Source organism: Oncorhynchus mykiss, chromosome 22 (assembly GCF_013265735.2).
Source record: "Oncorhynchus mykiss isolate Arlee chromosome 22, USDA_OmykA_1.1, whole genome shotgun sequence".
NCBI lineage: Eukaryota > Metazoa > Chordata > Actinopteri > Salmoniformes > Salmonidae > Oncorhynchus > Oncorhynchus mykiss.
In genome coordinates, this window is record NC_048586.1 from 50,533,974 (window position 1) to 50,559,837 (window position 25,864).

The following is a 25,864-nucleotide window of genomic DNA, read 5'->3' on the forward strand; positions in this document are numbered from 1 at the left end:
CAAACAGCAAAGCAATGCAGGTGTAGAAGCACGGTGGCTAGGAAAAACTCCCCTAGAAAGGCCAAAACCTTAGGAAGAAACCTAGAGAGGAACCAGGCTATGAGGGATGGCCAGTCCTCTTCTGGACTCTAATATACAGTGCCTTGCGAAAATATTCGGCCCCCTTGAACTTTGCGACCTTTTGCCACATTTCAGGCATCAAACATAAAGCTATAAAACTGTATTTTTTTGTGAAGAATCAACAACAAGTGGGACACAATCATGAAGTGGAACGACATTTATTGTATATTTCAAACTTTTTTAACAAATCAAAAACTGAAACATTGGGCGTGCAAAATTATTCAGCCCCCTTAAGTTAATACTTTGTAGCGCCACCTTTTGCTGCGATTACAGCTGTAAGTCGCTTGGGGTATGTCTCTATCAGTTTTGCACATCGAGAGACTGACATTTTTTCCCATTCCTCCTTGCAAAACAGCTCGAGCTCAGTGAGGTTGGATGGAGAGCATTTGTGAACAGCAGTTTTCAGTTCTTTCCACAGATTCTCGATTGGATTCAGGTCTGGACTTTGACTTGGCCATTCTAACACCTGGATATGTTTATTTTTGAACCATTCCATTGTAGATTTTGCTTTATGTTTTGGATCATTGTCTTGTTGGAAGACAAATCTCCGTCCCAGTCTCAGGTCTTTTGCAGACTCCATCAGGTTTTCTTCCAGAATGGTCCTGTATTTGGCTCCATCCATCTTCCCATCAATTTTAACCATCTTGTGTGTTCAGGGTGATGAGCTGTGTTGCTTTTACGCCAAACATAACGTTTTGCATTGTTGCCAAAAAGTTCAATTTTGGTTTCATCTGACCAGAGCACCTTCTTCCACATGTTTGGTGTGTCTCCCAGGTGGCTTGTGGCAAACTTTAAACAACACTTTTTATGGATATCTTTAAGAAATGGCTTTCTTCTTGCCACTCTTCCATAAAGGCCAGATTTGTGCAATATACGACTGATTGTTGTCCTATGGACAGAGTCTCCCACCTCGGCTGTAGATCTCTGCAGTTCATCCAGAGTGATCATGGGCCTCCTGGCTGCATCTCTGATCAGTCTTCTCCTTGTATGAGCTGAAAATTTAGAGGGACGGCCAGGTCTTGGTAGATTTGCAGTGGTCTGATACTCCTTCCATTTCAATATTATCGCTTGCACAGTGCTCCTTGGGATGTTTAAAGCTTGGGAAATCTTTTTGTATCCAAATCCGGCTTTAAACTTCTTCACAACAGTATCTCGGACCTTCCTGGTGTGTTCCTTGTTCTTCATGATGCTCTCTGCGCTTTTAACGGACCTCTGAAACTATCACAGTGCAGGTGCATTTATACGGAGACTTGATTACACACAGGTGGATTGTATTTATCATCATTAGTCATTTAGGTCAACATTGGATCATTCAGAGATCCTCACTGAACTTCTGGAGAGAGTTTGCTGCACTGAAAGTAAAGGGGCTGAATAATTTTGCACGCCTAATTTTTCAGTTTTTGATTTGTTAAACAAGTTTGAAATATCCAATAAATGTCATTCCACTTCATGATTGTGTCCCACTTGTTGTTGATTCTTCACAAAAAAATACAGTTTTATATCTTTATGTTTGAAGCCTGAAATGTGTCAAAAGGTCACAAAGTTCAAGGGGGCCGAATACTTTCGCAAGGCAAAAGTTCTTTAGAACAAGGACCCCGTAGAGCTGGTGCAACGTAGTACATCATTGTTTTTGTTTTTTTATTAAATTGTAACTTTATTTAACTAGGCAAGTCAGTTAAGAACACATTCTTATTTTCAATGACGGCCTAGGAACAGTGGGTTAACCACCTTGTTCAGAATGACAGATTTGCACCTTGTCAGCTCGGGGGTTTGAACTTGCAACCTTCCGGTTACTAGTCCAACGCTCTAACCACTAGGCTACCCCATATAGAGAATATGTTGGCAGTTTGAGACCACGTCTGTCAATGCATTCACAGACGTTGAGTTTACTGTGTTAACGAGCAGATTCAATCCATGTATCATTTATTATTGACAAAGCCAGGCCCGAATACCATGCATTCTCTTCCGTTAAAGATCAAATTGGAAATTTGAGAGTTTTTAAATTCCACTGTGTACAGTTGATGTCGGAAGTTTACATACAGCTTAGCCAAATACATTTAAACTCAGTTTTTCACAATTCCAGACATTTAATCCTAGTAAAAAAATGCCCTGTCTTAGGTCAGTTAGGATCACCACTTTATTTTAAGAATGTGAAATGTCAAAATAATAATAGAGAGAATGATTTATTTCAGCTTTTATTTCTTTCATAAAATTTCAGGTGGGTCAGAAGTTAAATACAGTCAATTAGTATTTGGTAGCATTGCCTTTAAATTGTTTAAACTTGGGTCAAATGTTTTGGGTAGCCTTCCACGAGTTTCCCACAATAGGTTTGGTGAATTTTGGCCCATTCCTCGTGACAAAGCTGGTGTAACAGAGTCAGGTTTGTGGGCCTCGTTGCTCGCACACACTTTTTCAGTTCTGCCCACATATTTTCTATAGGATTGAGGTCAGGGCTTTGTGATGGCCACTCCACTCGTTTTACTGTGGATACAGGTGTTTGGAAATTGCTCTACAATTTTTTTTCTGAGGTCTTCACTGATTTCTTTAGATTTTCCTATGATGTCAAGCAATGCGTTTGAAGGTAGGCCTTGAAATACATCCACAGGTACACCTCCAATTGACTCAAATTATGTCAATTAGCCTATCAGAAGCTTCTAAAGCCATGTCATCATTTCCTGGAATTTTCCAAGTTGTTTAAAAAGCACTGTCAACTTAGTGTATATAAACTTCTGACCCGCTGGAATTGTGACACAGTGAAATTGTTGGAAAAAATTACTTGTGTCATGCGCAAAGTAGGTGTCCTAACCGACTTGCCAAAACTATACTTTGTTAACAAGAAATTTGTGGAGTGGTTGAAAAACGAGTTTATGATTCCAACCTAAGTGTATATAAATTCCGACTTCAACTGTCTGTCAGCTTTTTGAGTCTTCCATGCCTTGTCCTCAACACCCTTCTCCCTCCCTCTTCTCCCTCACTCCACCCTATAAATGACATCATGGCTGCTGTACTCTGAAGAGCTGTAAACATGTTTTTAAGTCCGTGGCTGCATCCCAAATAGCACCCTATTCCATGTAGTGCCCTACTTTTGTAAATGTCCCCTGCAAGGCAAACCCCTGCTCTCTGGGTCTGACTCGGAGGTGGGTTAGGAGAGAGTTGACACGGCAAACAGAGTGAAGAGGAAGTGAGAGGTTTAACCACAATGTGGTGGTGGTTCCACAGAACTATCAGGGGTGGTAATCATAGTCACACCAAAGCATAGACCTTATACAGTATTAAAGAAGGAAACCTGTGTCCTCTTTGCCCTCGTTTAGATATCTGTATTCTCTGGTAGTGTGGTGTGAGCCTATATGGAGGAGGTCAGAGACCTGGCAGTGTGGTGTGAGCCTATAGGGAGGAGGTCAGAGACCTGGCAGTGTGGTTGGAGCCTATAGGGAGGAGGTCAGAGACCTGGCAGTGTGGTTGGAGCCTATAGGGAGGAGGCCAGAGACCTGGCAGTGTGGTGTGAGCCTATATGGAGGAGGTCAGAGACCTGGCAGTGTGGTGTGAGCCTATATGGAGGAGGTCAGAGACCTGGCAGTGTGGTTGGAGCCTATAGGGAGGAGGTCAGAGACCTGGCAGTGTGGTTGGAGCCTATAGGGAGGAGGCCAGAGACCTGGCAGTGTGGTGTGAGCCTATAGGGAGGAGGTCAGAGACCTGCCAGTGTGGTGTGAGCCTATAGGGAGGAGGTCAGAGACCTGGCAGTGTGGTGTGAGCCTACAGGGAGGAGGTCAGAGACCTGGCAGTGTGGTGTGAGCCTACAGGGAGGAGGTCAGAGACCTGGCAGTGTGGTGTGAGCCTATATGCAGGAGGTCAGAGACCTGGCGGTGTGGTGTGAACCTATAGGGAGGAGGTCAGAGACCTGGCAGTGTGGTGTGAGCCTACAGGGAGGAGGTCAGAGACCTGGCAGTGTGGTGTGAGCCTATATGGAGGAGGTCAGAGACCTGGCGGTGTGGTGTGAACCTATAGGGAGGAGGTCAGAGACCTGGCAGTGTGGTGTGAGCCTATAGGGAGGAGGTCAGAGACCTGGCGGTGTGGCGCCAGGACAACAACCTCTCCCTCAACGTCAGCAAGACAAAAGAGCCGATCGTGGACCACAGGAAACGGAGGGGTGAGCACGCCCCCATCCACATCAATAAGCTGTAGAGGAGCGTGTCGAGAGCTTCAAGTTCCTCGGCGTCCACTTCCTCGGTGCTATTCCTCTGCCATCATCTGGGTTAAGCCCTGCAATGCGGAAGGAGGGCACAAACTTGGAGATGTTGGCTAAAGCCTCGAGTTCCTTGTGCCATTTCGCTGAATTTAGTTTTTTTTCAGTGGTTTGATTTCATCACTGTAGAAGGCCTACCTAGCTGTTCTGAATTTAGTTTTTATTCAGTGGTTTGATTTCATCACTGTAGAAGGCCTACCTAGCTGTTCTGAATTTAGTTTTTATTCAGTGGTTTGATTTCATCACTGTAGAAGGCCTACCTAGCTGTTCTGAATTTAGTTTTTATTCAGTGGTTTGATTTCATCACTGTAGAAGGCCTACCTAGCTGTTCTGAATTTAGTTTTTATTCAGTGGTTTGATTTCATCACTGTAGAAGGCCTACCTAGCTGTTCTGAATTTAGTTTTTTTTCAGTGGTTTGATTTCATCACTGTAGAAGGCCTACCTAGCTGTTCTGAATTTAGTTTTTTTTCAGTGGTTTGATTTCATCACTGTAGAAGGCCTACCTAGCTGTTCTGAATTTAGTTTTTATTCAGTGGTTTGATTTCATCACTGTAGAAGGCCTACCTAGCTGTCCAGAATTTATTTTTTTATTTAGTTCCTCAACTCTTTCGTTAGGACAGTGTTCTTCTGGTAATGCTGTAGTTATAGCTTTCATCCACTAGGGGGCATATGCTATCCAAAAGGCAGGAGGATATCTGTCATCATAAGGTCTTGGTTTGAACATTTATTTGGTAAGAAGGAAGAGCCAGTCACAGTTTAACACCTCTCCCCTGCAAGGTAAACCCCTGCTCTCTGGGGCTGACTCAGAGGTGGGTTAGGAGAGAGTTGATACAGCGAACAGAGTGAAGAGGAGTGAGAGGTTTAACCACAATGTGGTGGTGGTTCCACAGAACTATCAGGGGTGGTAATCAGAGTCACACCAAAGCATAGACCTTATACAGCATTAAAGAAGGAAACCTGTGTCCTCTATGCCCTCGTTTAGATATCTGTATTCTCTGGTAGTGTGGTAAGTAAGAAGAGGAGAACGTAATGTCAGTGTTAGAAATGTGACGTTGAGACTACAAAAGTGACATTCTATCGTTCCTCTAAATCAAAGGGTCAGATAAAGTAGCTGCAGGGATGTCATTTCAGCCCCTGGATATACAGTAACTAGTGGTCTCGACTCAGCCCCTGGATATACAGTAACTAGTGGTCTCGACTCAGCCCCTGGATATACAGTAACTAGTGGTCTCGACTCAGCCCCTGGATATACAGTAACAAGTGGTCTCGACTCAGCCCCTGGATATACAGTAACTAGTGGTCTCGACTCAGCCCCTGGATATACAGTAACCAGTGGTCTCGACTCAGCCCCTGGATATACAGTAACTAGTGGTCTCGACTCAGCCCCTGGATATACAGTAACCAGTGGTCTCGACTCAGCCCCTGGACATACAGTAACCAGTGGTCTCGACTCAGCCCCTGGACATACAGTAACCAGTGGTCTCGACTCAGCCCCTGGATATACAGTAACCAGTGGTCTCGACTCAGCCCCTGGATATACAGTAACCAGTGGTCTCGACTCAGCCCCTGGATATACAGTAACCAGTGGTCTCGACTCAGCCCCTGGACATACAGTAACCAGTGGTCTCGACTCAACCCCTGGACATACAGTAACCAGTGGTCTCGACTCAGCCCCTGGATATACAGTAACCAGTGGTCTCGACTCAGCTCCTGGAAAAGGGGAAAGGGGTGGTTCAACTCAATATTAGGAAGGTGTTCCTAATGTTTGGTGTACTCAGTGTACAGTCGTGGCCAAAAGTTTTGAGAATGAGACAATTATTAATTTTCACAAAGTCTGCTACCTCAGTTCGTATGATGGCAATTTGCATATACTCCAGAATGTTATGAAGAGTGATCAGATGAATTCTAATTAATTGCAAAGTCCCTCTTTGCCATGCAAATGAACTGAATCCCCCAAGAACATTTCAACTGAATTTCTGCAGAAGGCTTCAGGGCGCCCAAGAAAGTCCAGCAAGAACCAGGACAGTCTCCTAAAGTTGACTCAGCTGCGGGATCGGGGCACCACCAGTACAGAGCTTGTTCAGGAATGGCAACAGGCAGGTGTGAGTGCATCTGCACGCACAGTGAGGCGAAGACTTTTGAAGGATGGCCTGGTGTCAAGAAGGGCAGCAAAGAAGCCACCTCTCTCCATGAAAAACATCAGGGACAAACTGATATTCTGCAAAAGGTACAGGGATTGGACTGCTGAGGACTGGGGTAAAGTCATTTTCTCTGTTGAATCCCCTTTCCGATTGTTTGGGTCATCCGGAAAAAAGCTTGTCCGGAGAAGACAAGGTGAGCGCTACCATCAGTCCTGTGTCGTGCCAACAGTAAAGCATCCTGAGACCATTCATGTGTGGGGTTGCTTCTCAGCCATGTGAGTGGGCTCACTCACAATTTTGCCTAAGAACACAGCCATGAATAAAGAATGGTACCAACACATCCACAGAGAGCAACTTCTCCCAACTATCCAGGAACAGTTTGGTGATGAACAATGCCTTTTCCAGCATAATGGAGCTCCTTGCCATAAGGCAAAAGTGATAACTAAGTGGCTCGGTGAACAAAACATCGATATTTTGGGTCCATGGCCAGGAAACTCCTCAGACCTTAATCCCATTGAGAACTTGTGGTCAATCCTCAAGAGGCGGGTGGACAAACAAAAACCCACAAATTCTGACAAACTCCAAGCATTGATTATGCAATAATGGGCTGCCATCAGTCAGGATGTGGCCCAGAAGTTAATTGACAGCATGCCAGGGGCGGATTGCAGAGGTCTTGAAAAAGAAGGGTCAACACTGCAAATATTGACTATTTGCATCAACTTCATGTAATTGTCAATAAAATCCTTTGACACTTATGAAATGCTTGTAATTATACTTCAGTATTCCATAGTAACATCTGACAAAAATATCTAAAGACACTGAAGCAGCGAACTTTGTGGAAATTAATATTTGTGTCATTCTCAAATCTTTTGGCCACGACTGTACATAATGTAGCACAGCCATTGTCCCATAGAATTACAGTGAGTAGAACAGACATTCCCATCCAAAACAGTGTTGGTTGGCCTCTTCTCTCTCAGACACAACGCCTGTTATCCTGATACGTGCATTCTGAGATGGAGATCCCCCCCCCCCCCCCCCCCCCCCAAAAATGACCCAATGTGATTGGATTTTTCTTCGATTCTAATTCTACGGCCAATACAATCTCTGTACATACGTCTCAGGATGCTTTTCAGAAACGTGTCAAACTCAATCCACGGTGGGACGAGTGTCTTGCAGGGTTTTCGACTCCTCCTTGTCCTTCATTGATGAATGAAGGTCACTAATTAGTGAATATCACCCCTCACCGGGTTGATGGGAAAAAACAGAAGAGACTAGGACCTCCATGGATTGACTCCCCTGATCTAAAACACCTAACAGTGCTCTGATCTAAAGCACCTAACAGTGCTCTGATCTAAAGCACCTAACAGTGCTCTGATCTAAAGCACCTAACAGTGCTCTGATCTAAAGCACCTAACAGTGCTCTGATCTAAAGCACCTAACAGTGCTCTGATCTAAAGCACCTAACAGTGCTCTGATCTAAAGCACCTAACAGTGCTCTGATCTAAAGCACCTAACAGTGCTCTGATCTAAAGCACCTAACAGTGCTCTGATCTAAAGCACCTAACAGTGCTCTTGCCATCGCAGTGGAATTGTTGGCCTGGTTGAATTTCGATCTGCAAAACATTAATAATTCAGTCAGTAAAAGACTAGAAACTACAGTAAGTACAGTAACATAATATGTTAATATCATAATATTTATACTGAACAAAAATAAAAAATGCAAAATTAAACAATTTCTAAGATTTTACTAAGTTACTGTTCATACGAGGAAATCACTGAATTGAAATGAATTAATTAGCCACTAATCTATGGATTTCACATGCTTGGGCAGGCATGGGAGGGCATAGGCCCACCCACTTGGCAGCCAGGCCCAGCCAATCAGAATCAGTAACCCCCCCCCCCCCCCTCAGATGATCCCGCAGGTGAAGAAGATGTGAAGGTTCAAGGCTGGCGGGGTTTACACGAGGTCTGCGTTTGTGATGCCGGTTGGACGTACTGCCAAATTCTCTAAAAGAATGTTGGAGGCAGTTTATGGTAGAGAAATTATTCTTCAAGTCTCTGGCAACAGTTCAGCGGGACATTCCTGCAGTCATGCATGCCAATTGCATTCACCCTCAAAACGTGCACACTCCCCAGCACAAGATGCACCACTGTAATGATCATGCTGTTTAATCAACTTCTTGATATGCCACACCTGTCAGGTGGATGGATTATCTTGGCAAAGGAGAAATGCTCACTAACAGGGATGTAAACAAATTTATGCAAAAACATTTGAGAGAAATAAGCTTTTTGTGTGTATGGAACATTTCTGAGATCTTTTATTTCAGCTCATGAAACACGGGACCAACACTTCACATGTTGCGTTTTATATTTCTGTTCAGTGTAAAACAGTCATACTAGTTAATACATTGACTTGTATTTAAAAACATAACTTTCTCAGTATTTAGTTTAACCTCATGTACTGTTTCAATAAAACAAATGCATAAGCCTGTTAAATGAACCATAAACCAGTACAAACCAATACTGAGCCTGCTCTGAGACCTTGAAGTAGTGGTTCCCCTTTGCTCTGCAAGGGCTGCGGCTTTTGTGGAGCGATGGGTAACGATGCTTCGTGGGTGTCAGTTGTCGATGTGTGCAGAGGGTCCCTGGTTCGAGCCCGGGTCGGGGCGAGGGGACGGACGGAAGCTTAACTGTTACATGTGTAAACTTCAGACTTCAACTTTATCATGTCCATCAATGCAAGGTTCGGGCTCCTCACAACACCTACCCATTTCACCTCCAGAACTCAAACTGGTGAGTTCTGTTTGAACTTCACACCCGTGTTCTTCGACATAACCTCACCCTCGTTATTGTCAACTTCAACAGATTCAAACTAATCCTCTTGTCTTTCTCAACCTCCTCTCTCTTTCACTCCAATCCTTCTTCGTTAACCAATTTCCTGACTCCTTCTGAAAATATGACACTTTTCCAAGTCAGACACTCTTTTCAGGCTCCTTGAAAGCTAAACCCTGTGTTCCCACCACTTCAAACCAGAGACGCTCTTTACCTGAAGGCCTTCATGCCTGTCTGCCTGCTTTATATAGCAAGCCATGGCCACGTGACTCACTCTCTCTATGAGCGATTCATTCCCAGAGAGAAGTTGTTCCTAACAAACTGGCCAGTGAGTGTGTATACGATTGCCTATCAAATAAATTGCGTTTGTTTTAGCTTGGTTGATTGGTCAAGAATGATTGTAGGGTTGGTTGGTTGATTTGGTCGAGGCTGATTGCAGGGTTGGTTTCGGGCTGGACAGGAAACAGTAATTCGGGAACGCGCATCCCATGTAGGCGCACTCCCGGCTGATTTCCCCGGAATGGAGCAGCGAGCCAGTAACGGCGGTGAAAACCGTTCACTTCTGAACACCACAATATTGCATTGACACCCGGATTTGCGACACATTTAAACCTACCCGTTTTTACGTTGGAATCCCGAGGAAAACGTTCTGGATTTGTGACAGTAAGTAACGTTATCCGTTTGCTTTCTCTCTCTCTCGTTAAAGTCACCTTTATTTTCTAGCGCTGCATTTGCTAAATGATCTCAGATGTACATTGCATTGATTTACTGGAGGCTGTTCAGTTGATATGCTGTACAATGTTGAATGTTACACTATTACATCGGATTACCACATCAGGTTACCATGAAATAGCCTAGATGTCTACAGCGGTGAGATATTAAGACATTTGGAAACACAAACGGCACATTTTGAATGCAATAATAAACATGGATTTATCGCTAGGCCGAAAATGCACTAGGAGACCTTGCTACCATGTTCATGCATTTCAACGAAGGCAGCAGATTAGAATTGAAGGCATCTGCAGCTGGCAAAGACGTTTTCAGGCTAAATTGAATATGTAGTTTATGCCGCAGAATGGACAAGCACACAGAGGGAAAAAGCCTTGGATGGTTCCTGGCCTGTGAACACTATTGCCGTAGAGAATAATGCCAAGTAAAGGTTTAGATTTAGTATCCTAGCCCTAATAGGGAACATGTTCCTAGTTTTTGTGTTTCGTGAATGTAAATAGTTAATTAGACATACACAGATGATCGAAGCGCGGCGAGGCATTGACATGGGCGTGTTCTCGTCCCAGTGTTAAATGTCTGTGGATTTGGACATCCTGTCATTTCCAGATTCTCATCGCAGAACTGTTGGTTCATCTCGAACGCAATACCGAATAGGACACCTTTTTAAAATGTTATTCTCAACAAACTATTCATCTTTACAAAATGTATATACGGCTGGTTTAGTGGTTAAAGAGAGCCGCGGTAGTGATGTTACCTTGCCTCAGTCTGATGACAGGCCTGTCTGATGCTCAGCATGTGCCTAAAATCTAGGTTTACGGTCAGATAAAAATATCTATAGACAAGCGTCCCCGGTAAATGATGACGTAGGGCCGGCTTGACTTTATCTCACGGTGTCACGCTGCCTCTACACTCAGGATTTCTAACTGGAGAACGAGCATCTAGTTTGATAATCCGCAATATTCCCAGACGAACACATGCTAGTTGTAATGTAGTTCTGGAGCCAGACTAAAATCTGGTTGTTTTTATTGGCTGAACGGGTTAGTGTCATAAACATATGTAGGTTGCATTCTACACCCTGATCTCTGCATCTGCTGAATCCACCTTTCACAGTAGGGCCGGAGAGCAGGGCCGGAGAGCAGGGCCATAAAATGAACAACTACTGGCACAGCTGTGCTGTATTGCGTTGGATACAGTGATGAATCTCTGCAGTGATTGTATGTGAACATTTGCTTATGTGTGTCCTGTTTCCTTTGTGTCAGGTAGGGTAGCCAACTCTATCAGATAAGCCTACATACATCTACACTGAGTGTACAAAACATTAAGAACACCTTCCTAATATTGAGTTGCAACCCCCCCACCCCCAAATGGGAGGTTTGCCCTCAACAGCCTCAATTCGTCAGGGCATGGACTGTTGAAAGTGTTCCACAGGGATGCTGGCCCATGTTGACTCCGATGCTTCCCACAGTTGTGTCAAGTTGGCTGGATGTCCTTTGGTTGGTGGAACATTCTTGATACACACAGGAATTTGTTGAGTGAGGAAAAACCCAGCAGCGTTGCAGTTCTTGACACAAAACAGGTCACCTGACACCTACTACTTTCATACCTCGTTCAAAGGCACTTACATTTTTTGTCTTGCCCATTCACCCTCTGAATGGCACACATACACAATCCATGTCTCAATTGTTTCAAGGGTTGAAAGTAATTTTTTTACATTTTAAAACAGCATCCCGGAGTCGCCTCTTCACTGTTGACGTTGAGACTGGTGTTTTGCAGGGCACTATTTAATGAAGCTGCCAGTTGAGGACGTGTGAGGTGTCTGTTTCTCAAGAATAGATTAGAGTTACGAGTTTCAGAAGAAAGGTCTTTGTTTCTGGCCATTTTGAGCCTGTAATCGAACCCACAAATGCTGATGCTCCAGATACTCAACTAGTCTAAAGAAGGCCAGTTTTATTGCTTCTTTAATCAGAACAGTTTTCAGCTGTGCCAACAATTGCAAAAGGGTTTTCTAATGATCAATTAGCCTTTTACAATGATACACTTGGATTGCTGATAATGGGCCTATGTAGATATTCCATAGAAAATCAGCCGTTTCCAGCTACAATAGTCATTTACAACATGAACAATGTCTACACTGTCTTTCTGATCAATTTGATCTTATTTTAATGGACAAAAGCATATTTTTCTTTCAAAAACAGGGACATTTCTAAGTGACCCCGAACTTGTGAACAGTTGTGTATATTAGCACTTCCTGTTTTGTACTTCCTGCTTTGCTCCTACGGGGACACTTGCAATGACTGCATCTTTGAATTGAATGGGGATGCCTGTTCTATTCCTTCTATTTCTATGGCAGCACATGCAGTTGGGAGGAGATGAGAAAATGTGCCTTTAAAAAAAAAAGACTTTTTTGAGACGGAGGGGAAAAAATCTAACAGGCATTTGTCATCAGTGAGGAATCTGAAGTCCTTCCATCCTCATCTGAAACAGCTGGTCTCTGCTGTGAAGGGGTCAGGGGACCTATAGACATCTAGCTGGTCTCTGTTGTGGAGGGGACCTATAGACATCTAGCTGGTCTCTGCTGTGGAGGGGTCAGGGGAACCTATAGACATCTAGTTGGTCTCTGCTGTGGAGGGGTCAGGGGAACCTATAGACATCTAGCTGGTCTCTGTTGTGGAGGGGTCAGGGGAACCTATAGACATCTAGCTGGTCTCTGTTGTGGAGGGGTCAGGGGAACCTATAGACATCTAGCTGGTCTCTGTTGTGGAGGGGTCAGGGGAACCTATAGACATCTAGCTGGTCTCTGTTGTGGAGGGGTCAGGGGAACCTATAGACATCTAGCTGGTCTCTGTTGTGGAGGGGTCAGGGGAACCTATAGACATCTAGTTGGTCTCTGCTGTGGAGGGGTCAGGGGACCTATAGACATCTAGCTGGTCTCTGTTGTGGAGGGGACCTATAGACATCTAGCTGGTCTCTGTTGTGGAGGGGTCAGGGGAACCTATAGACATCTTGCTGGTCTCTGCTGTGGAGGGGTCAGGGGAACCTATAGACATCTAGCTGGTCTCTGCTGTGGGGGGGTCAGGGGAACCTATAGACATCTAGCTGGTCTCTGCTGTGGAGGGGTCAGGGGAACCTATAGACATCTAGCTGGTCTCTGCTGTGGAGGGGTCCTATAGACATTTAGCTGGTCTCTGCTGTGGAGGGGTCCTATAGACATCTAGCTGGTCTCTGCTGTGGAGGGGTCCTATAGACATCTAGCTGGTCTCTGCTGTGGAGGGGTCCTATAGACATCTAGCTGGTCTCTGCTGTGGAGGGGTCAGGGGAACCTATAGACATCTAACTGGTCTCTGTTGTGGAGGGGTCCTATAGACATCTAGCTGGTCTCTGCTGTTTAGGGGTCCTATAGACATCTAGCTGGTCTCTGCTGTGGAGGGGTCAGGGGAACCTATAGACATCTAACTGGTCTCTGTTGTGGAGGGGTCCTATAGACATCTAGCTGGTCTCTGCTGTTTAGGGGTCCTATAGACATCTAGCTGGTCTCTGTTGTGGAGGGGTCAGGGGAACCTATAGACATCTAGCTGGTCTCTGTTGTGGAGGGGTCAAGGGACCTATAGACATCTAGCTGGTCTCTGTTGTGGAGGGGTCAGGGGAACCTATAGACATCTAGCTGGTCTCTGCTGTGAAGGGGTCCTATAGACATCTAGCTGGTCTCTGTTGTGGAGGGAACCTATAGACATCTAGCTGGTCTCTGCTGTGGAGGGGTCAGGGGAACCTATAGACATCTAGTTGGTCTCTGCTGTGGAGGGGTCAGGGGAACCTATAGACATCTAGCTGGTCTCTGCTGTGGAGGGGTCAGGGGAACCTATAGACATCTAGCTGGTCTCTGTTGTGGAGGGGTCCTATAGACATCTAGCTGGTCTCTGTTGTGGAGGGAACCTATAGACATCTAGCTGGTCTCTGCTGTGGAGGGGTCAGGGGAACCTATAGACATCTAGCTGGTCTATGTTGTAGAGGGGACCTATAGACATTTACTTGGTCTCTGTTGTGGAGGGGTCAGGGAACCTATAGACATCTTGCTGGTCTCTGCTGTGGAGGGGTCAGGGGACCTATAGACATCTAGCTGATCTCTGTTGTGGAGGGGACCTATAGACATCTAGCTGGTCTATGTTGTGGAGGGGTCAGGGGACCTATAGACATCTAGCTGGTCTCTGTTGTGGAGGGGAACCTATAGACATCTAGCTGGTCTCTGTTGTGGACGGGAACCTATAGACATCTAGCTGGTCTCTGTTGTGGAGGGGAACCTATAGACATCTAGCTGGTCTCTGCTGTGGAGGGGTCAGGGGAACCTATAGACATCTAGCTGGTCTCTGCTGTGGAGGGGTCAGGGGAACCTATAGACATCTTGCTGGTCTCTGTTGTGGAGGGGTCAGGGGAACCTATAGACATCTAGCTGGTCTCTGTTGTGGAGGGGAACCTATAGACATCTAGCTGGTCTCTGTTGTGGGGTGGAACCTATAGACATCTAGCTGGTCTCTGCTGTGGAGGGGTCAGGGGAACCTATAGACATCTTGCTGGTCTCTGTTGTGGAGGGGTCAGGGGAACCTATAGACATCTAGCTGGTCTCTGTTGTGGAGGGGAACCTATAGACATCTAGCTGGTCTCTGCTGTGGAGGGGTCAGGGGAACCTATAGACATCTAGCTGGTCTCTGCTGTGGAGGGGAACCTATAGACATCTAGCTGGTCTCTGTTGTGGAGGGGAACCTATAGACATCTAGCTGGTCTCTGTTGTGGAGGGGAACCTATAGACATCTAGCTGGTCTCTGCTGTGGAGGGGTCAGGGGAACCTATAGACATCTAGCTGGTCTCTGCTGTGGAGGGGTCAGGGGAACCTATAGACATCTTGCTGGTCTCTGTTGTGGAGGGGTCAGGGGAACCTATAGACATCTTGCTGGTCTCTGCTGTGGAGGGGTCAGGGGAACCTATGGACATCTTGCTGGTCTCTGCTGTGGAGGGGTCAGGGGAACCTATGGACATCTTGCTGGTCTCTGCTGTGGAGGGTTCAGGGGAACCTATAGACATCTAGCTGGTCTCTGTTGTGGAGGGAACCTATAGACATCTAGCTGGTCTCTGTTGTGGAGGGGTCAGGGGAACCTATAGACATCTAGCTGGTCTCTGTTGTGGAGGGGTCCTATAGACATCTAGCTGGTCTCTGCTGTGGAGGGGTCAGGGGAACCTATAGACATCTAGCTGGTCTCTGCTGTGGAGGGGAACCTATAGACATCTAGCTGGTCTCTGCTGTGGAGGGGTCAGGGGGACCCATAGACATTTTTTTTGTTGTTGATTTATTTCACCTTTATTTAACCAGGTAGGCCAGTTGAGAACAAGTTCTCATTTACAACTGCTACCTGGCCAAGATAAAGCAAAGCAGTTCGACACAGACAACAACACAGAGTTACACATGGAGTAAAACAAACATACAGTCAATAATACATTAGAAAAAGTCTATATACAATGTGAGCAAATGAGGTGAGATAAGGGATGTAAAGGAAATCAATAGGCCATGGTGGCAAAGTAAATACAATATAGCAAGTAAAACACTGGAATGGTAGATTAGGCAGTAGATGAGTGAATGTGCAAAGTAGAAATACTGGGGTGCAAAGGAGCAAAATAAATACAGAAGGGGAAGCGGTAGTTGTTTGGGCTAAATTATAGATGGGCTATGTACAGGCTGTGAGCTGCTCTGACAGCTGGTGCTTAAAGCTAGTGAGGGAGATAAGTGTTTCCAGTTTCAGAGATTTTTGCAGTTCGTTCCAGTCATTGGCAGCAGAGTACTGAAAGGAAAGACGACCAAAGGAGGAATTGGTTTTGGGGATGACCAGAGAGCTATACCTGCTGGAGAGCGTGCTACAGATGGGTGCTGCTATGGTGACCAGTGAGCTGAGATGAGGCGGGGCTTTACCTAGCATAGACTTATAAATGACCTGGAGGCAGTGGGTTTGGCGACGAGTATGAAGCGAGGGCCAGCCAACGAGAGCGTACAGGTCGCAATGGTAGATAGTATATGGGGCTTTGGTGACAAAACGGATTGCACTGTGATAGGCTGCATCCAGTTTGTTGAGTAGAGTGTTGGAGGCTATTTTGTAAATGACATCGCCAAAGTCAAGGATCGGTAGGATAGTCAGTTTTACAAGGGTATGTTTGGCAGCATGAGTGAAGGATGCTTTGTTGCGATATAGGAAGCCAATTCTAGATTTAATTTTGGATTGGAGATGTTTAATGTGAGTCTGGAAGGAGAGCCTACAGTCTAACCAGACACCTAGTTATTTGTAGTTGTCCACATATTCTAAGTCAGAACCGTCCAGAGTAGTGATGCTGGACGGGCGGGTAGGTGCGGGCAGCGATCGGTTGAAGAGCATGCATTTAGTTTTACTTGCATTTGAGAGCAGCTGGAGGCCACGGAAGGACAGTTGTATGGCATTGAAGCTCGTCTGGAGGTTAGTTAACACAGTGTCCAAAGAAGGGCCAGAGGTATACAGAATGGTGTCGTCTGCGTAGAGGTGGATCAGGGAATCACCAGCAGCAAGAGCAACATCATTGATGTACACAGAGAAAAGAGTCGGCCTGAGAATTGAACCCTGTGACACACCCATAGAGACTGTCAGAGGTCCAGACAACAGGCCCTCCGATTTGACACACTGAACTCTATCAGAGAAGTAGTTGGTAAACCAGGCGAGGCAATCATTTGAGAAACCAAGGCTGTTGAGTCTGCCGATGAGGATGTGGTTAATATGGTCAGGGCTGAATCGGCCTGTTCGGGGACGGAGCTGAACATGTGGAGTAGGTGCAACATAAGACAAGTGAGAGGACTCACTGGTGTCTCCAATTGGCCACACACCTCTCCAGACTGGGGTTTAGTGAGAAGACTCACTGGTGTCTCCAAGTGGCCACACACCTCTCCAGACTGGGGTTTAGTGAGAGGACTCACTGGTGTCTCTAATTGGCCACACACCTCTCCAGACTGGGGTTTAGTGAGAGGACTCACTGGTGTCTCCAAGTGGCCACACACCTCTCCAGACTGGGGTTTAGTGAGAGGACTCACTGGTGTCTCCAATTGGCCACACACCTCTCCAGACTGGGGTTTAGTGAGAGGACTCACTGGTGTCTCCATTTGGCCACACACCTCTCCAGACTGGGGTTTAGTGAGAGGACTCACTGGTGTCTCTAATTGGCCACACACCTCTCCAGACTGGGGTTTAGTGAGAGGACTCACTGGTGTCTCCAAGTGGCCACACACCTCTCCAACGCCTGCATAGTTTCAATGCACTGTGCATTGGAGGGAGAAGCTTGTTCTTTTGCCCAACAATGACTTGCTAAGTTATAAAATACAATCTGGCTTTTACAGGGCTTTTCATACTGTACCCGCCTGCTCCCGCTGGCTTTTCATACTGTACCCGCCTGCTCCCGCTGGCTTTTCATACTGTACCCGCCTGCTCCCGCTGGCTTTTCATACTGTACCCGCCTGCTCCCGCTGACTTTTCATACTGTACCCGCCTGCTCCCGCTGGCTTTTCATACTGTACCCACCTGCTCCCGCTGGCTTTTCATACTGTAGCCGCCTGCTCCCGCTGGCTTTTCATACTGTACCCGCCTGCTCCCGCTGGCTTTTCATACTGTACCCGCCTGCTCCCGCTGGCTTTTCATACTGTACCTGCCTGCTCCCGCTGGCTTTTCATACTGTACCCGCCTGCTCCCGCTGGCTTTTCATACTGTACCCGCCTGCTCCCCCTGGCCTTTCATACTGTACCCGCCTGCTCACGCTGGCTTTTCATACTGTACCCGCCTGCTCACGCTGGCTTTTCATACTGTAGCCGCCTGCTCCCGCTGGCTTTTCATACTGTACCCGCCTGCTCCCGCTGGCCTTTCATACTGTACCCGCCTGCTCCCGCTGGCCTTTCATACTGTACCCGCCTGCTCACGCTGGCTTTTCATACTGTACCCGCCTGCTCACGCTTGCTTTTCATACTGTACCCGCCTGCTCCCGCTGGCTTTTCATACCGTACCTGCCTGCTCACGCTGGCTTTTCATACTGTACCCGCCTGCTCTCGCTGGCTTTTCATACTGTACCCGCCTGCTCACGCTGGCTTTTCATACCGTATCCGCCTGTTCCCGCTTTCTCTTGAGCTACGTTGTGTATAATATAGCCTTAATAGGTGTGGGACCATTTGCAGGCAGATATGGCCGATCAATATTTATTTCTAGGTAATGTAGTAGGCCTAAACTATAGCTTAATCAATAATACTTTTTTCGGGTTGCACCACACCTCGCGTTAGTTGGATGCCATCCACTTCAGCCTTCTTCCACTCAGCTTTTGGGGAGGCCGAGGCAGTTCTCACTGACGCTGCTTTCATCCTGCCAACCAATCACTCATGCCAGGTGGCAGTTTAGTTTTCTGGAAAGGATCCTCAAAAGTAGCCCTTCTCTCTCTCCTCTACTTTCTCAACTCTTCTTTCTCTCCTCTCTCCTCTACCTTCTCAACTCTTCTCTCTCTCCTCTCTCCTCTACCTTCTCAACTCTTCTCTCTCTCCTCTCTCCTCTACCTTCTCAACTCTTCTCTCTCTCCTCTCTCCTCTACCTTCTCAACTCTTCTCTCTCTCTCAGCTCTCTTCTCTCTCTCCTCTCTCCTCTACTTTCTCAACTCTTCTCTCTCTCTCCTCTCTCCTCTACTTTCTCAACTCTTCTCTCTCTCTCAGCTCCCTTCTCTCTCTCCTCTCTCCTCTACTTTCTCAACTCTTCTCTCTCTCTCAGCTCTCCTCTCTCTCGCTCTCTCTTCCTCCTCTACCTTATCAACTCTTCTCTCTCTCTCTCTACCTTTTCAACTCTTCTCTCTCTCTCTCAGCTCTCTTCTCTCTCTCCTCTCTCCTCTACTTTCTCAACTCTTCTTTCTCTCCTCTACTTTCTCAACTCTTCTCTCTCTCTCCTCTCTCCTCTACTTTCTCAACTCTTCTCTCTCCTCTCTCCTCTACTTTCCCAACTCTTCTCTCTCTCTCAGCTCTCCTCTCTCTTGCTCTCTCTTCCTCCTCTACCTTATCAACTCTTCTCTCTCTCCTCTCTCCTCTACCTTCTCAACTCTTCTCTCTCTCCTCTCTCCTCTACCTTCTCAACTCTTCTCTCTCTCCTCTCTCCTCTACCTTCTCAACTCTTCTCTCTCTCTCTATCTTCTCTACCTTCTCAACTCTACATGAAAACACTGACTTGAAATTAATATGTGGTAGAATGAATGTAGTGTTTCTGTGTGATTGAACCTAACTTGAGAGTAAAGGCTGTAGTTTTTTCTGTGAGAAAGACTCACTCACTCACACACACGTTGTGTTTATGTGACTAGCCACTGTGTGTGTTCATTTATGTTTTAGTATGTCATACTAAGCAGTCATGCACACATAGCCAGAGTGAAGGTTTTGTTATAGAATAGACAGGAGGTCATTATAAACAGGTGTCCTGTCCCCTTCACTTGTAAAACATTAGCCAGAAGAACAGTTAGGTTGACTTCGAGAGACACTGTAAAATATCCTAGGATACGTTCCAAATGGCACCATATATCAGGGATAGGCAACCCTGTTCCTGGAGTGCCAAATGTACTGCCAGATTTTGTTCCAACTAGGCACCACACCTGACAGACGGAGCTACTTGATGGTCTTTAAACCCAACACACCTGGTCTTCCCGGTCGGGTTGGAACCCAACACACCTGGTCTTCCCGGGCGGGTTGGAACCCAACACACCTGGTCTTCCCGGTCGGGTTGGAACCCAACACACCTGGTCTTCCCGGTCGGGTTGGAACCCAACACACCTGGTCTTCCCGGTCGGTTAATTTATCCAAAACATGAAGTGCCAGTAATGTTGAAGCATTGTATTAGCCATTAGTTTAATTTCCATTTTCCCAGGACCAGGGTTGCCTACTCCTGCCCTAGATAGTTCACTACTATTGACCAGGTCCCGTAAGGAATATATAGGACATAGTAGAGGTGTAAATGTTTACGTTAGGAAACAAATTCCCAACTTTCCACAAAATGTATAATCACAGTGCCGTTATCATAAAGGGTCCAAGATCATCATAAATGTTCCTAATATAGTGCACTACTTTTGACCTGCGCCCTATTGTCCTAAATTACACCCTAATCCCTAATGGGCCCTGGTTCGAAAGCAGTGCACTATATAGGGAATATGGTGTGATTTGGGATTTGGCCCTGGTTGAAAGGTACCATTTGGGAAGCAGCCTCTGTGTCAGAATGGCTAACTTTTATCCTTTTGGGCCTAAAACGCAGTTACATGAGACATAAAAGATGAACATATCAGACAAAGGTCAAAGATGCTCAAGGCTTGAAATGTCAGAAACTTTAAATTAAAGTCACTCTCAGTAACTGGGCCTGAGATCCCTCCAGGGAGAAAGGTATATGGGGAAAAATAAGAATTTAACAAATGCTGTAATGTTAGTACGAGATCTGCATCTTTCGCATGATTTTGAAGCTGTCTAAACTATCCTAAATAAATGACAAGCTACATGCTGTTTATCAGAGCCTAACGTCTATAGTTTGCTAACATTGCATTCCTGTGTTTCAGTGAAGCTAGCAGTGAAGCTAGCAGTGAAGCTAGCAGCAGACAGACCACAACAAGCTAAATCAGCTGATGAAATCAGTGTGGTTTGTGGTTGTGAGGCCAGTTGGACGTACTGCCAAATTCTATAGAATGACGTTGGAGGCGGCTTGTGGTAGAGAAATTAACATTCAAGTCTCTGGCAACAGATCTGGTGGACATTCCTGCAGTCGTCAGCATGCCAATTGCACACAACCTCAAAACTTGAGACATCTGTGGCATTGTGTTGTGTGACACAACTGCACATTTTAGAGTGGCCTTTTATTGTCCCCTAGCACAAGGTGCACCTGTGTAACGATCATGCTGTGTAATCAGCTTCTTTATCCTGTCAGGTGGATGGATTATCTTGGCAAAGGAGAAATGCTCACTAACAGGCATGTAAACAAACTTGTTCAAAAACATTTGAGAAAAATAATATGTTTGTTCATATGGAACATTTTCTGGGATCTTTTTATTTCAGCTCATGAAACACGAGACCAACACTTTACATGTTGCGTTTTATATTTTTGTTCAGTATAGAAGGACAGTTGGAGGGAAGGGAAGACTGCCTTTCTTCCTGCTGGTCTGGAGCTCACTAGTATTCCTCTCTCAGAACACCCTAAAACACAGGGGTCAGAGGTGACGCTTCCATGTGGAAGGAAATGTCACAGGAACATTCTAGACAAAGCGTCAAATGTCTCTTTTACGAGATGCCGAGGGGCTAGTTAGCTATGGACAGACTGACTGAGACGGCTCGTTTTCAAACCCGCTCTGTTGTCTTTATACTTAACAAAACCATGTTAGACAGAATCTACCGGAGCTGAGATAGCCTTCCTGTAAATGTTTGGTTGAAGCTGCTGCTGGCCAGCCAGTAAACATGTTTTGTGGTAAATACTGCTGCTGGCCAGCCAGTAAACATGTTTTGTGGTAAGTACTGCTGCTGGCCAGCCAGTAAACATGTTTTGTGGTAAATACTGCTGCTGGCCAGCCAGTAAACATGTTTTGTGGTAAATACTGCTGCTGGCCAGCCAGTAAATGTGTTTTGTGGTAAATACTGCTGCTGCTGGCCAGCCAGTAAACATGTTTTGTGGTAAATACTGCTGCTGGCCAGCCAGTAAATGTGTTTTGTGGTAAATACTGCTGCTGCTGGCCAGCCAGTAAACATGTTTTGTGGTAAATACTGCTGCTGGCCAGCCAGTAAACATGTTTTGTGGTAAATACTGCTGCTGGCCAGCCAGTAAACATGTTTTGTGGTAAATACTGCTGCTGGCCAGCCAGTAAATGTGTTTTGTGGTAAATACTGCTGCTGCTGGCCAGCCAGTAAACATGTTTTGTGGTAAATACTGCTGCTGGCCAGCCAGTAAATGTGTTTTGTGGTAAATACTGCTGCTGCTGGCCAGCCAGTAAACATGTTTTGTGGTAAATACTGCTGCTGGCCAGCCAGTAAACATGTTTTGTGGTAAATACTGCTGCTGGCCAGCCAGTAAACATGTTTTGTGGTAAATACTGCTGCTGGCCAGCCAGTAAACATGTTTTGTGGTAAATACTGCTGCTGGCCAGCCAGTAAACATGTTTTGTGGTAAGTACTGCTGCTGGCCAGCCAGTAAACATGTTTTGTGGTAAATACTGCTGCTGGCCAGCCAGTAAACATGTTTTGTGGTAAGTACTGCTGCTGGCCAGCCAGTAAATGTGTTTTGTGGTAAATACTGCTGCTGGCCAGCCAGTAAACATGTTTTGTGGTAAATACTGCTGCTGGCCAGCCAGTAAACATGTTTTGTGGTAAATACTGCTGCTGGCCAGCCAGTAAATGTGTTTTGTGGTAAATACTGCTGCTGGCCAGCCAGTAAACATGTTTTGTGGTAAATACTGCTGCTGGCCAGCCAGTAAACATGTTTTGTGGTAAATACTGCTGCTGCTGGCCAGCCAGTAAACATGTTTTGTGGTAAATACTGCTGCTGTCTCGCTACTCTCTCCCCCCCCCCCCCCCCCCCCCCCCGGCTCGCTACTCTGCCCCCCCCCCCCCCCCCCCGGCTCGCTACTCTGTCAGTAGAGCCCTCTGGGTCCTGGTCTACAGTAGAGCCCTCTGGGTCCTGGTCTACAGTAGAGCCCTCTGGGTCCTGGTCTACAGTAGTGCCCTCTGGGTCCTGATCTACAGTAGTGAACTATGTAGGGAATAGGGTGCCGTTTGGGACACAGTCCCTTCTCCCTCACCAGCAACAAGAAGATTACATTTTGCTTTTCATAAAAGTGACAGAATCAGTGCTTTTCTCTTTGTCCTAAAACAACTTGCTTCATTGGAAATAGACAGCGTGAATAAGTCTCTGGTGGCACTCCAGTCCTGTCCAATAGAGACAGGTTTTATGATGGTGTTTGTGTTTTCTCTGTAAAATGTCAGCACCAGGGTGTGTTGACCTAGCATGATGTCACCGTTCAGGATAAAGAGACGTGTGTTAAGTACCCACAACACACCCTGTCTCTGACATTTTAGAGCGAGACTGTATACACACACACACACACACACAGGAAGTACCAGTGACACGCTCAATACGGAAGTGGATGCTAAGGTATAGGACTGTTTTGATAGCAGACTGGATGGAGCATGTTACAGGATTCATCCCATAACATTTGAGGAGTTCATTAATCAATGCATTGACGATGTTGTCTGCAAAGTGACCGTACGTACATACCCCAACCAGAAGCCATGGATTACAGGCAATATCCACACTAAGCTAACGGCTGGACCTGCCATTTTCAGAACATACACACAGTGAGCTATTTTCAAAGAGTGGGAAACTAATCAGGATGCTAATAAGAAATCCTGCTAAGACTTCTGACGAACCATCAAACAGTCAAAACATAAGTCCAGGACTAAGATCGAATCTTACTAGGCTCTGATGCTCTTACAAGCCCTGCCACATCTATCACAGATTTACAAAGGGAAATCCAACCGTGAGCTGCACAGTGACTCGAGCCTACCAGATAAGCTAAATACATTCTATGCTTGCATCGAGGGAAGCAATATTGAACCATGCATGAGAACACCAGCTGTTCCAGACAACTGGTTGATCTCACTTTCCATGGCCGACCTTTTAAACAGGTTAACATTCGCAAGGCCGCAGGGCGAAATGGAATACCAGAACACGTCCTCAGAGCATGCACTGACCAGCTGCTAAGTGTCTTCAATTACATTTTCAACCTATCCCTGACCCGGTCTATAATAGCAACTTGTTTTAAGCAGACCACCATAGTCCCCGTGTCCAAGACCGCCAAGGTAACCTGCCATATGTAATGATGATGATGATGATGTTGAATGCTGAGATCAATGAACACTGTTCTCCCCTCCAAGCTCAGGACCCTGTTACTGAACACCTCTGTCTGCAGCTGCAACCTGGACTTACTGACAGGCCTCCCCAGGGGGTGAGGGTAGGTAACATCCTCCACTCTGACCAACACGGGGGCCCATCAGTGGGTGTACTTAATCACGTCCTGTACACCGTATTCACCCACAATTGTGTGGTCGCGCACAACGCCATCAAGTGGTAGGACTGATCACGACAACAATGAGCCGACGACAAAGGAGCCGATTGTGGACTACAGGAAAAGGTGGGCCAGACAGGCCCCTGTCAACATTGGCAGAGTTGCAAAGAAAAAGCCATATCTCAGACTGGCAAATAAAAAGAAAAGATTAAGATGGGCAAAAGAACACAGACGCTGGACAGAGGAACTCTGCCTAAAAGGCCAGCATCCCGGAGTTGCCTCTTCACTGTTGACGTTGAGACTGGACAGAGGAACTCTGCCTAAAAGGCCAGCATCCCGGAGTTGCCTCTTCACTGTTGACGTTGAGACTGGACAGGGGAACTCTGCCTAAAAGGCCAGCATCCCGGAGTTGCCTCTTCACTGTTGACGTTGAGACTGGACAGAGGACCTCTGCCTTCACTGTTGACGTTGAGACTGGTGTTTTGCGGGTACTATTGAAGCTGCCAGTTGAGGACTTGTGAGGTGTCTGTTTCTCAAACTAGACACTCTAATATACTTGTCCTCTTGCTCAGTTGTGCACCTGGGGCCTCCCACTCCTCTTTCTATTCTGGTTAGAGCCAGCTTGCGCTGTTCTGTGACGGGAGTAGCACACAGTGTTGTACGAGATCTTTAGTTTTTTGGCAATTTCTCAGAACAAGAATAGACTGATGAGTTTCAGAAGAAAGGACTTTGTTCCTGACCCTTCTGAGCCTATAATCGAACCCACAAATGCTGATGCTTCAGATACTCAACTAGACTAAAGAAGGCCAGTTTTATTGCTTCTTTAATCAGAACAACAGTTTTCAGCTGTGCTAACATAATTGCAAAAGGATTTTTCTAATGGTCAACTAGCCTTTTAAAATGCTAAACTTGGATTAGCTAACACAACGTGCCATTGGAACACAGGAGTGATGGTTGCTGATAATGGGCCTACACCTATGCAGATATTCCATGAAAAAATCTGTAGTTTCCAGCTACAATAGTCATTTACAACATTAACAATGTCTAAACTGTATTTCTGATCCATTTGATATTTAATGGACAAAAAAATTAGCTTTTTCAAAAACAAGGACATTTCTAAGTGACCCCAAGTGTGTGTGTGTGTGTGTGTGTGTGTGTGTGTGTGTGTGTGTGTGTGTGTGTGTGTGTGTGTGTGTGTGTGTGTCTTTTATATAAATACATGTGGGCCAAGCTCTGTCAGGTCAGATATGTCATCAGTCTGTGGGTCTGAACGGACCATTTAGTATTTTGTGAGTTTGTCTGTGTCCCAAATGGCACCCTACACAGTGCACTTCTTTTGGGTGTCCCTAATAGGCGCTAGTCAAAAGTAACGCACTATGTAGGGAATAGGGTGCTATTTTTTTTCCCAGACATGGTGTAGGGTAAAGTCATCTAGTGTCTATCCCCCTCTCCCTGGCCCAGTTTAAGCAGGAATCTGCCTCGACCCTCTAATGATGGGCAGTTAGTGAGATCGAATGAAGAATAGGCGTGAAGGGTTGCAGGGCTTAAAAGGCCTTTTAAACTGGAGAAGGAATCCCGGACTCACTTCGAGAGGGAGATGGAAAAGCTGGTAGCGATTAATGTTATTTTTGAGGTCGGCTCGATTTATTATAAAAAAAATAATCACTGGTTTCGCTTTGTTTTTATTTTAAATGCACTGTG

At 45.9% G+C, this 25,864-nt stretch overlaps 1 protein-coding gene across 4 annotated transcripts in view; it reads left to right on the forward strand.

Annotated features, from left to right (window-relative positions):
- The first annotated feature begins 9,776 nt into the window (after positions 1–9,776).
- LOC110502196 (ras-associated and pleckstrin homology domains-containing protein 1) overlaps positions 9,777–25,864 on the forward strand; it is a 166,092-nt gene continuing 150,004 nt past the window's right edge. For all 4 annotated transcript variants that reach the window (XR_005038903.1, XR_005038902.1, XM_036959495.1 and 1 more), the window contains exon 1: positions 9,777–10,000. The gene's annotated coding sequence lies outside the window, so the exon portion shown is untranslated. The remainder of the gene's footprint in view (positions 10,001–25,864) is intronic.